General features: G+C 45.1%; 1 pseudogene; it reads left to right on the forward strand.

The window, feature by feature from the left end:
* The first annotated feature begins 9,647 nt into the window (after positions 1-9,647).
* LOC149384916 (uncharacterized) lies at positions 9,648-11,911 on the forward strand (annotated as a pseudogene).
* The last annotated feature ends 1,187 nt before the right edge of the window (positions 11,912-13,098 follow it).

The raw sequence follows: 13,098 nt of genomic DNA on the forward strand, positions 1-13,098 counted from the left end.
CGAGCTCCCATCACCCCATCTGAAGGAGAAGTCACCTTCCTCTAAGCTTTTGGTTTTCTTGAAACCAGTCAAGGAACAACAAATATGGTTAGTAGCAGCGGAGTCAATAATTCACGTTGATACATTATCAGCTACCAAGCATGCTTCGGTAATAAGTACATTACTATTTTCCTTTGCTTTTAGGTAGGCATGACAATTCTTCTTCTCGGCCTTGCGAGGTCTCTTCTTAGATCCAGAGGTGGCGGCTCTGTGCTCAGTAGCATGTGCCTCTCCTTGATTCCTATTTTTCTTATTGAGACCTTCAGCAGTGTGAAGCTCCTTCATTAGCTCGGTAACAATGTACTATAGCTTGTTCATGGAGTATTTCAGCTTGAAGGTATCAAAAGATTCAGGGAGAGTTTCCAAGATCATATCTATTTTAGTCTCCCCATCAATCTCAGATCCTAGGATTTCCATTTCATTCGGGTAACTAATGATCGGCATCATATGTTCCCTGACAGGAGTCCCATCCTTCATGCGACAGTTCATAAACTGTCGGACTGCTTGCTGTTTGGCCTGACGCCCTTGCCCTCCAAACATCTCATGGAGATAGTTGAGCATGTCGGCGGCTGTCTCAATATCACGATGTTGCTGCTAGAGCACATTGTTCATAGATGCTAAAATATAGCATCTCGTAATCTTATCGGAACGGAGCCAGGCCGCCAAGGCGTCTTTGTCCTCTTGAGTCGAATCATCATTCGTTTGAGGAGGACACAGGGTGGTGAGTACCCATTTGTGCTTGTCAACGATAAGGACGATGTCTAGGTTACGTTTTCAATCTACGTAGTTCTCGCCTTCGAGTTTATTTGAGGAAAAGATGGTTGAGAGAGGGTTGAGAGACATCTTGCTGAAATTGAGTTGAAACAAGTTTATAATTAGTCTTTTGGTTTAGGATTTAAGTTTGTTTAAGTTTTTAGGATGAACAAGACAGGAAAAATCCAAAGGTGTTATGAACGAAATGACACTTTACTCCTTCGAGGGAAGGCCGCAAAGAGTCTCCTTTCATAAGTAAATGACTCATCATTAATGCATAGCAAGATGTCAATACATCAAATTTGACTAGCCACCTTGTAAAAAAGTTTGATCACTCACATCCTTTCGTAGGGCATCGAGGGAAGATTACTAGGGATTGATTCTAAGTGTGTAACCAACCACTTAGTCCAAGAGATCGACTTTGAAAGAACAATCCGCTGAGGGGAGGCCTTGCCTCTTCGTTTCACTCTCGGACGTAGCTCTTGGAGCAATGATCAGAGCAAAGCGCCGTTGAGTACTCTCATTTAAGAGAGAGCCACGAGGGTGACTTTTAGTCTCGCGACAATTGCACTTTTCATTAGTGTTGGGGATCGTGGGTTGCAAACAACAAGTATAACCCTCCCACTTAGTTTTTAGAGTTTGCACATCGTCTCTTATATGTTCGGAAACACATTTCCATGTATATAGAGAGATAGAGTGGAATTCTAGAAATTGAACCCTAGATCAACATGTTTCATGGAGAGAAGTGTTAGTGCATAAAGGCACAAGATACATACTAAGACATTTTCCTATTTTCTACTAGGGAAAGTGTATGAGGGAAGTGTGAACTTCTAACTCATTTGACACTTGAAGTTTTAGTTTACACATCTTCTTGCATCCTTTTGTCGACTAGTCTACGAGGAGACCTCCCACTTAAATTTTCAAGAGAAATAGATTTTGAACATAAGTGATATAGATATAGTTTTGAAAACATAATTGATTTGGATGACAAAACATTTTCAAGTTTGAAAGTGAAAACAATTTTTCAAAATTCAAACTAGTTTTTGTAAAATCTCAACTTCAAGTAAATATTCAAAAAATCAAAACTTTTCAATCTTACACATGTTTATAATTCTTAGAAAAACATTTTTGCTCAAGGAATTTTTTCCATTTGAGTTCTAGAACTCTTGGAGTGGGATCCGTGATTCGGTATCCAAAATTTTTAGAAATCCTGGAATCCCGGGCAGCGAACACCTCGGAGTAAAAATGTCGTAGACGGCGACTCCGATGTCCAATTTGGATATTAGGATTCGACTTCGATGTCGAATCCTAATATCCAAATTCTCGGTCTCACTTCGAGATCCAAGAGATTTCCGAGACTCCGACAATAACCAAACCAATTCTCAATCAAACAAACCATATCAATCTGAAACCGAACTAACCGAATATCAAACATTACTCTTCAAATCGCCTTAACCAAATTCAAACCAATTCTCTAATTCTCAGATTTGGTGTTCACATCTCGTTGGGCCGGGTTTCAAAGGAGCGAGTAATTCGACTCAAATTCCGACCGAAACTAACTCGAAACATAACAATCCCAATTCAAATTTCAGCCAAACCAATCAAAATAACCAACAATCCAGCATTTCACAAACAACGCACACGGCCAAAACGCTATTCAAACAACAAACTCGTCCAAAAATCCAGCACAACTTTGAGGAATCAATTTAAATCACAAATCCGAGCACAAAACCGAAGAATCATCAAACAAATCTAAGAGTCAAAGAGCCCTAATTTCTAAATCCATAAACCCTAATTTTCCCAAATACGGCCAAAATCAAGTAATAAACAACATAAACTGAGCTCAATAAACATCCATAGCATATCAATTTTATGAAAATCATCAATGAAATCGAAACCCCCAATTCTAAAATCTTGGAACCCTAACTTCAGCAATCAATTCGAGGATAAGGATTCTTCACCTTGTTTTCGTGAAATCAAACTCGTCGGCGCTCTCTCTCTCTCTCTCGTTCTCCGGCGCCGTACTCAGTCGGCGTCCTCGGCGGCTCGCGACGCTCGTACTTCTTGGTCGGAGCGCACACGCGGGTTTGGTGCTGGGTGGCTTGAAGCCTCGCGCGAGGAAGAAGAAGAAGGAAGATGAAGGAGATGATGATGAAGCATGGTTGTTGCTGTTATTCGTTGTTTTGTTATTGTTTTTTTTCAGTTTTTTTTCCTTCTGTTGGTTTCTTGCGCATATACCATGGTGGAGAAGAGACGCGAGGAAGGAAGAAGAAGAAAGAAGAAGAAATCGAAGAAGGAAGTGAGGATGAGAGAGAAATGAGTTGATATTTATATGTTCAAGTTTCCATAATGCGTCTCGGAGCAAGTCGATCGAGGTTCATATCATCCTCTCATCCACGAAGACCTTAGTCAACAACGCCATAGGAGGCATGCTGCTGAATTAGACAACCACCGAGTTCCACGCACTTCTAGAGAATCGGCGTGCTCCAACAATATCTATTGGATAGAAGAATTATGAAGCCAAACAACACCACTACGAATGCCACGACCTCCGCGGCCGATAATGAGGCGATGAAAGAAATGACGGCCCTAATGGCGAACCTCCAAAGGCAGATGAAAGGGATGAAGCAACCAAACATGCAATGCACGCAATATCGGAGCCATGCTTTTGGTGTAACGGGGTCACCTCAGTGATGAGTGCCCTCACATGAATGACGGTTAATCCCAGAATGCGAACTTTGTAGGGAACTACAACCGGCCAATGTTTTAAAACTCCAACAACTACTACAGCGGAGCCAGCAACCACACATGCAATGCACGTAACACCGGAGCCATGATTTTGGTGTAACGGGGTCACCTCAGTGATGAGTGCCCTCACACGAATGATGGTTAATCCAAGAATGCGAACTTTGTAGGGAACTACAACCGGCCAACGTTTTAAAACTCCAACAACTACTACATCGGAGCCAGGAAGAATCGCCTCTACATCACATGGAGGGCATTGCCACCACAAAAGCAACAACATGGATTCTTGCAAAATAGACAATCGCATGACTTCCAACAACAATAAGGCTTTCAGCAACGACAACAGCAGAATCAGCAAGCCTCGAAAGTAAATGTTGAAGACCTCATCGCCCACTTCATCACCGAAGCTCGGACCACTTTTTCGAGTCAATCGGCTCAGATTCAGAGCCTCAAGACTAGTGGGGTAAATCGCGAATACTCTCAATTTACAACCTCAAAGCAGTCTTCCGAGCAATACAGAGATCAACCCCAAACACCAGTGCAATTCGATCACCCTTTGCAGTGGGTTAGTGATCGATAATTTTGGCAAGGGAAATGCTAAAGTCACAAGCAAAGCATCAACAACATCCGCTCCAAAAGCTCTACCACCACCACCTGTGATCGCGCCGGTCCAAGTGCCCTTCCCACAGTGACTCAAGAATGTGAAACTTGACAGATAATTCAGAAAGTTTTTGGAGGTGTTCAAGTAACTCTACATCAACATCCCGTTCACCAACACCATCAAGGAGATGTTGAGGTACGCAAACTTCTTCAATGATATTCTCATGCACAAGTGCAAAATTGAATATTGTATGACTATCGATCTCTCGATCGAAGGACTGTGGTGCGATAATCTAGCGAAAGCTCCCATAAAAGCTGAAAGATCCGGTAAGCTTCGTTGTTCCATGCGCGATTGGGGAGTCTTAATTCGACAAGGAACTATGCAACTTGGGGGCAAGCATAAACCTTATGCTATTGTCCATATTCCAAAAGCTCAGCATTGTAGAAATGAATTCCACTAGAGTGACACTCGGACAAGTCAATAAAGCACAATCAAGGAGTGATCAAGGACATTCTAGTCGCAGAGGACAAGTTCATCTTCCCAGCCGATTTTGTGGTGCTCGATATGGATGTGGATAGAGACATTAACATCATCTTAGGAAGATCATTCCTAGCAACCAGAAGAGCCTTGATTGACGTCCAGAAATGCGAGCTGAAGTTGAAGGTGCAAGATGAGGAAGTCATCTTCAACGTCTATAACTTTATGAAATGCTCGAAAGCGAGCTAGGGCATATTACGGGTAGACCTCTTCGATGCAGTCATCGACCACTACTCGTTCTGCCCAGAGGAGCCCCTTGAGGTATGTCTTCTTGACTCATGTGACTTCACTACTGAGTTTGTTGTATGTGCGGCATTAGAGCATGCAAATTACATGAATGGCTTCGAAGCATATAAGAGGACATACTTTAAAGTGCTCGGGAAAGCAAGAAGCGGGTCAAACCTTCCATTAAGGAGCCCCTGAAATTTGAGCTCAAGGAACTTCCTGCACATATTCGATACGCGTACTTCAAAGACAATGAGACACTCCTGGTCTTCAGTTCAGCCCACCTCAACGTCAAAGAAGAAGAAATGTTGTTAAGAGTGTTGACCGGATAGACTCTTTCTGATATCAAAGGAATAAGTTCATCTTATTGCGTTCATCACATACTCATGGAAGACATCCACCAACCATCCGTCGAGCATCAACGGAGGCTGAACTCGGTGATGAAGGAGGCGGTGAGCAAGTACATCCTCAAGAAGTGGCTCAACGCCGGGGTAATCTACCTAATCTCCGACAGCTTGTGGGTTAGTCCAGTCCAATGCGTCCCAAAGAAAGGTGGATGACGGTTATCAAGAACGACAACAACGAGCTAATCCCGACGTGCAACATCACCAGCTTCGAGATATGCATGGACTACCAAAAGCTCATCACTGCCACCCGGAAAGACCACTTCCATATCCCATTCATCAATCAAATGCTCGATTGGCTCGACGGCCATGAGTATTAATGCTTCCTCGATGGCTATTTTGGGTATAATCAGATCACCATCGCCGCCGAAGACCAGAATAGGACCACTTTCACTTGCCCGTACGACACTTTTGCTTTCCAATGAATGCCTTTTGTCTTGTGCAATGCACCAATGACCTTCCAATGGTGCATGATCGTCATCTTCTCCGACATGATCGATGGCACGATTGAGGTATTTATGGACGACTTCTCTATTTTTGTTTCTACTTATAATATTTTCTCGAGAATTTGTCCAAAGTATTAGGTAGGTGTATGGAGACGAACTTGGTGCTCAACTAGGATAAGTGCCATTTTATGGTGAATTGGGAAATCATCTTGGGCCACCGAGTATCATCATAGGGACTGGAGGTGAACTAAGTAAAGATCACCATGATCGAGAAATTACCACCGCTGATCTCGTTCAAAGGCATGTTGAGTTTCCTAGGGCATGCAGACTTCGATAAGAGATTCATCAAAGACTTCTCAAATATCACGGAGCCTCTCTGCGGCCTCCTCAAGAATGAGTGAAGTTTGACTTCACCAAAGAGTGCAAAGAAGCGTTCAACATGCTCACAGAGAAGTTGAGCACGACTCCGATAATCGTCGCCCCGTTCACCGTTCGAGTTCATGACTGACGCAAGCGACTTTGTTTTAGGGCACGGTTCTTGGGCAGTAGAGAGACAAGGATTTCCACATGATCTATTATGCAAGCCTAACTCTCAACGATGTCAAAGTGAACTACGCTACAACTGAGGAAGAGCTTCTTGCTGTGCTATTTTCCTTTGACAAATTTCGGCCTTATGCCATTGGAAACAAAACAATCTTCTACACCGACCACGCGACAATCCGATACTTGATGACCAAGAAAGACACGAAGCCACGACTCATCTTGTGGATGCTCTTCCTCCAAGAGTCACGACTCATCAAGAAGGAAACGGAGAATCTCGTCGCCGACCATCTCTCCCGCCTTAAAGACATCGCACACGTTTCCGATCAAAGAAAGCCTATCAACGACAACTTTTGGGATGAGAAAGTGATGGCTGCGCAAGCGATCAGCCCGTCGTGGTATGCCAACTACATTAACTTTCTCACGGGCAATAAGATACCAACTGAGCTCATGTACCATCCAATAAAGAAATTCATCTACGATGTTCGTTGACATTATTGGGATGAACCGATCTTATATCGATAGTGTACTGATATGTCGCTCCATTATCCACTAGTGCCATGTATTGGAGTGCAGAGGACATTTGGGTCCCAACCGTACGGCTGCGAAAATGCCCTTAGGTGGCTTTTATTTTTCAAACCTCTCCAAACAATGTCGGAAATTCATCGAAGCCTGCGATCGGTGTCAGCGGGGGGATAAATATCATGGATTTGAAACGAGATGCCCCTGACGAATATCATGGAGATTTGAAACGAGATGCCCCTGACAAATATCATGGAGATAGAGCTGTTCAACGTGTGGGGAATTGACTTCATGAGACAATTCCCATCCTCATATGGGCAACAAATACATCCTACTCGAAGTTGACTACGTGTCAAAGTTGGTTGAGGCAAAGACTTCTCCAACGAGCGACGGAAACGTGATGCTCTGCTTCCTGAAGCACAATATCTTCATAAGACATAGCACACCGCGAGCAATTTTGAGCAACAGAAGTTCTCACTTATGCAATCGATAATTCAAAGCTCTCTTTACAAAGTACAGTGTCACCCACCGAAAAGTATTTGAATACTATCCGCAGTTCAATGGTCAAGCCGAGGTATCCAACCGATAGATAAATAAGATTTTAGAGAAGACGGTGGGAAGCTCGCTCAAATATTGGGCCCACAAGCTCGATGATGCACCATGGTCGTACCGAACCGCCTTCAAGACCCTGTTGGGCATGTCTCCATTCAGGCTCGTCTACGGCAAGGCGTGCCATCTTTTGGTGGAGCTCAAGCACAAGGCCCTATGGGCGATGAAGAAACTCAACTTCGATCACAAAGCGACGGGAAAATAAAGGCTTCTCATACTCAATGCATTAGACGAGTTTTGCAAAGACGCCGACGAGAAAGTGAGGATTTACAAATAAAATATGAAGGCGTAGAATGACAAGCAAATAGTGTCAAAAAAGATTCGATTGGTCCAACAACTCCTCTACGACTCCCGATTGAGACTATTCCCGGGAAAGCTCAAGTCGCGGTGGTCGGGACCGTTCAAAGTTAAACAAGCCTTCCCATCTGGCGTCTTCGAGCTTGAGAGCATTAGTGGAGCGACATTCACGGTCAACAGGCAAGAAGTCAAGCCGTAATTTGGCGGAGTCTTCAAGAGCGAGAAAGTCGTCGCCTACCTCAACTTTATCTCATGAAAAACTGGTACCCCGTCAAGTTATTGACGTTAACTAAAGCACTGGGCGGGATGCAACTCGTGATTTCTTTCGTTGTCTTTATTTTTATTTTGTTTTCTTTAATTTTTCAAGAAAATCGTTTTTCATCTAAACATAAAAATAAAAAATAAAAATTGTGTGTTTTCTAGTTTCGAGTTTAATTTCAGTTTATTTAAAAAAATGAAAATTTCGGCGTTGTGAGCCGCAAAGAGTTCGGTGGGCAGATGTTTTTTCACAAAAACAATTTTAGCGTCAGTACAGTAGCACGAAATCAGTCCGCGCCGCGTACGCAAGGCTTTGTGCGCCGCGCAAAGTTGGATCCTAGGTAAGGAATAGGTAAAATAATTGACAGTAGAAAATATTATAAATTCAAAATTTTCATCTAAAGTACAATAAAAAAGAATGTTCTAGTCACTAAACACATAAAGGCCACTACTTCTTGCACCTATCGGAGATAACATCGTCATTGCTTGTCCTCTTCCGCCTTTCCTTACTCTTGCGATGCTGCTAACGCTTCCGCTTGGACAATCTCGTTGGTGCTCTACAGAATCTGGCATAGTCTAAGCTCTCGTAGCTTGTGGCGGCTAGTCTAAAGCTGTGGTCTCTTGGGCGTCGGCTGAGGCCTTGGACTCGATATTATAGACAGTGCGAGCTCCCATATCTGTCGCTGCATCCTTTATGATAATTTAGTTCATTTAAAATTTAATATTGGTTATTTACACTATATTACTTTACCATATTCAATTTTTTTAATTAGGCAGGATTGAAAAACTTGTATGCTAGCTAGCCAAAATTTATAATTTTGTTGGAGAAGCAAAATTTTCATGAAATGACAATTTATTAGACATCACGTTGACGCAAAATATTTAAAAGATGACAAATAATGTAGAAGACTTACAAATATAATTAATTTAGTTAATTTTGATTAGAAGAATTCATATAAGGTAATTAGGTTAGTAGTTCAATAGCTCACCATTTTTTAAAAAATAGTCAAAGTTTCATTTTATTAAGGTAATATTTCACCAGGTCGAAATAAATTAAATTAATTGGTTTAGTTAATTTAATTTACTACGGTTTGGTGGATTATTTTCTTAGTAAATGAAACTTCTGCTAGGATCTTTAAAGAAGTAATATGATTGGATAGTTGCAACAAATTATTCATTAATATAACCCATCTAGACATCCATTGTTAAAATGCTAGTTTAAATATCTAATGATTAAGAAAACTGTCCAAACTTCAGACATGATACATGCTTATACTACGAGTGTTAGGGACCTCCTTTTTTGATCTCCAGAAAATATTTGCAAACAGGTCCTTGGTGGATTTTGTATGGTTCATCAACCTGTTTAATGTTTACTGGAGTCACTTTGCCAAATGTTCGTTTTCCTTCTTTAGGGGAGGGTGGTGGAAGGGCAGGAGAAGAACTAGCCTAAGGATCCTTAGTCCACCACATGGGATATCAAACTTGCCGTCCCAAATCGAACAAGCAAATCGTTCCCCGCGGCACGTAACCATCGAAACAAGTGTGCTTGGCTAGTCCGAAAGAGTCGAGATCCTTGCCAATCGAATACTCGCCCTAGAGCGGCGAGAACACCACGACCCAACGGCCGATTTCGAAGCAGGATTCGGCACCCTGGCAGAGAGAATAAATGCCATGGAGCACAGGGATCGTTCTCCTCGCGACTCGAATTCTTCACCGCGAGTTGCCGCTGAACCAGGAATGGGAGATCATCTAGCGAATCGGATGCAAGATCTCGAGGAAAACACGCACGATGCTATCGATTCTCTCCAAAGGGAACTACTGGATATAAGGTCCACCGTCAACGTCACAGTCCGGGCCATGGGGAACCAACCCATGGGTCCGGCCCCAGTCGAATTTGGCCAACCCCGAGTCCCCGAACCGAAACACTTCGATGGCACCCGAGATGCAAAGGAGTTGGAAAACTTCCTCTTCGACATGGAACAGTACTTTCGTGCGGTCCGTGCCGAAGAGGGTACTCGGGTGATCACAGCCTCGATGTATTTGACGGATGATGCCAAGCTATGGTGGAGGACCAAACACCGTGCGATCCAAGTAGGCGAAGTAGCCATCAACACTTGGGACGACATGAAGAGAGAACTCCGCGCCCAATTATTCCCCGAGAATGTCGAGTATAGGGCAAGACGGAACCTCAGAGACCTAAAGCAAACGGGCAATGTCCGAGAGTACGTGAAGAAGTTCTCAACCCTTATGCTAGACATCAGCTATATGTCTGAGAAAGACAAAGTCTTCGCGTTTGTTGATGGGTTGAAACCGTGGGCGAGGACCGAACTGCACCGCCTTAGTCTGCAGACCCTTGCCGCCTGCCAAACAGCTGCTGAACGTCTCACTGACGTCTCAGCCGAGCCCTCTCAAGCGAAGAGACCACAAGTGAACCCAAACCGAGCCACATGGGCCTGAGTAGAGCACCGAGGGGGACAACGCAGACTTGGGAGAAGAAGCAATTCAACCCGAGACCTGCTCCTCCTCCACGACCTCCCACAAGGAATGCTGAAGTCGAAGATGCTCAGGGTGAAGTCAGGAAAGGGCGGTGTTTCCTGTGCAAAGGTCCCCACAATGTCCGCCATTGCCCCGGCCGCAGCCGCCTGACGGCTCTCCAAGCCGAGGTCCAGGCCGAGATGCACGAAGCTGAAGCAGAACAGGGAGACGGGGAGGAGATCGTCCAGATGAGTGCCGTTAGACTCCTTAATACATTTAGCTATTACCTTGACACCAAACAAAGCTAGCCTGCCAAAAAGGGGCTTATGTTCGTGGATGCACATGTAAATTGGGAGTTTGCGAAGAGTGTGATGATCGACACGGGAGCAACCCACAACTTCATATCCGAAGCCGAAGCGAAACGCCTAGGCCTCTCCCTGGACAAAGATACTGGTCGAATGAAAGCCGTCAATTCAGAAGCAAGACCCACGTCCGGAGTGGCCCGACGAGTGAAGTTCAAGATGGGGACGTGGGAAGGACAGACGGACCTTATCGGAGTAGAGATGGACAATTTTGACATCGTGCTCGGGAATGAGTTCCTCATTGAGAATGGAGGAATTCCCATCCCCGCAGCAAACACCCTAGTCATAATGGGCGAACAGCCCGCCGTAGTGCCTGCCAGAGTCAAACAGAGTGTAGCGACGAGACTCATCTCTGCATTGCAATTCAAGAAGGGGGTGCGTCAAGGAGAACCCACGTTTATCGCAGCTATCGCCGCCTTCGAAGATGGTAGGGGTGAACCCGTTCCCCCCATGATCCAAGAACTGCTGGCAAAGTACCAAGACGTGATGCCTGATTGCCTCCCGAAGTCACTACCACCAAGAAGAAGTATAGACCATGAGATTGAGCTCATCCTGGGCGCCTAGCCTCCGGCCAGAGCGGCTTACTGGATGGCACCCCCAGAACTTCAACAGCTTAGAAAACAACTAAACGAGTTGTCTGAAGCGGGCTTTATCAAGCCCTCCAAAGCACCCTTTGGTGCCCCAGTGTTGTTCCAAAAGAAACAAGACCGGAGCTTGCGGTTGTGCATTGACTACCGAGCATTGAACAAGCTGACCGTGCGCAACACCTACCCAATCCCCCTGATCGCCGACTTGTTCGACCAACTAAGTCAAGCCATGTATTTCACTAAACTGGACTTGCGATCAGGCTACTACCAAATGAGGATTGCAGAGGGCGACGAAGTAAAGACCACTTGTGTCACCCGATATGGGGCGTTTGAGTTCCTAGTGATTCCATTCGGATTGACCAACGCGCCAGCTACCTTTTGCACGTTGATGAATCAGGTGTTCCACGGATTTCTCAACAAGTTCGTGGTAGTATACCTTGATGACATTGTGGTATACAACACTACGTTGGAAGAGCACCAGAAGTACCTCGAGTTGGTCTTCCAAAGCTGAGGGAGAACCGGCTATACGTGAAGAAGGAGAAGTGCTCGTTTGCGTAAGAGCGCATCAAGTTCCTCGGGCAGATAATCGAGCGGTGACGTATCCGCATGGACATGGACAAAGTGAAGTCCATCCGAGACTGGAAAGTCCCAGCCAATGTGAAGGAACTTCGCTCGTTCCTCGGTCTGGCCAACTTCTATCGAAAGTTCATAGAAGGGTATTCAAGAAGGGCAGCCCCACTCACGGAGCTGCTAAAGAAAGATAAGGTGTGGGATTGGAGCTCTCGATGCCAAAGCGCATTCGAAGATCTGAAGGAAACGATGATGCACGACCCAGTCCTGGCCCTCCCAGACGTCATGAAGCCCTTCGAAGTGCAAACCGATGCTTCAGACTATGCCCTGGGCGGAGTGCTTGTCCAAGATGGCCACCCCGTAGCTTACGAAAGCCGCAAGCTATTTGATGCCAAGCGAAGATATGCCGCACAAGAGAAAGAACTCCTAGCGGTGATACATTGTCTGCGAGTTTGGAGGCATTACGTCCTAGGTTCGAAGTTCATTGTGAAGACGGACAACTCTTCAGTGAGCCACTTCCTCACCCAGCCCAAACTCACCCCAAAGCAAGCGTTGTGGCAGGAGTTTGTCACGGAATTCGACTTCCACTTCGAACACCGCTCGGGGAGCACCAACCAAGTTGCAGATGCCTTGAGCAGGAAAGCGGAGTTTGCCACAATACAGATGCTTGCCCCATTGTCTACAAGTCAAGTAAGCATTCCGATCCGAACTCGCATCAAGGAAAATCTCGAGAAAGACCCGGTCGCCCGCGGCATCATGGCCCTTGTCAAGAAAGGGAAATCACGTCGATTTTGGATCGAAGATGGGCTCCTGTTAACCAAAGATCGCCGCTTGTTCGTCCCAAAGGTGGATGACTTACGGAAGACTCTCTTAAAGGAGTGCCACGACACGTTGTGGGTCGGCCATCCCGGGTGGCACCACACGCTTGCCCTCCTTAAGCAAGCCTACTATTGGCCTCAAATGAAGTCCCATACTTGCCTTATCTGCCAACAAGACAAGGTCGAGAGAAAGAAGACCCCCGGACTTCTAGAGCCGTTGACCATCCCAACAAGGCCTTGGGAAAGCATCTCGCTAGACTTCATTACGAGCCTCCCACACACTAGAGACTTGTCATGCATTCTAGTTGTT

The sequence above is a fragment of the Urtica dioica genome, chromosome 9 (genome assembly GCF_054948205.1).
Source record: "Urtica dioica subsp. dioica isolate 48M chromosome 9, U.dioica_male_clone48M_v1_H2, whole genome shotgun sequence".
In the NCBI taxonomy this organism is placed as follows: domain Eukaryota; kingdom Viridiplantae; phylum Streptophyta; class Magnoliopsida; order Rosales; family Urticaceae; genus Urtica; species Urtica dioica.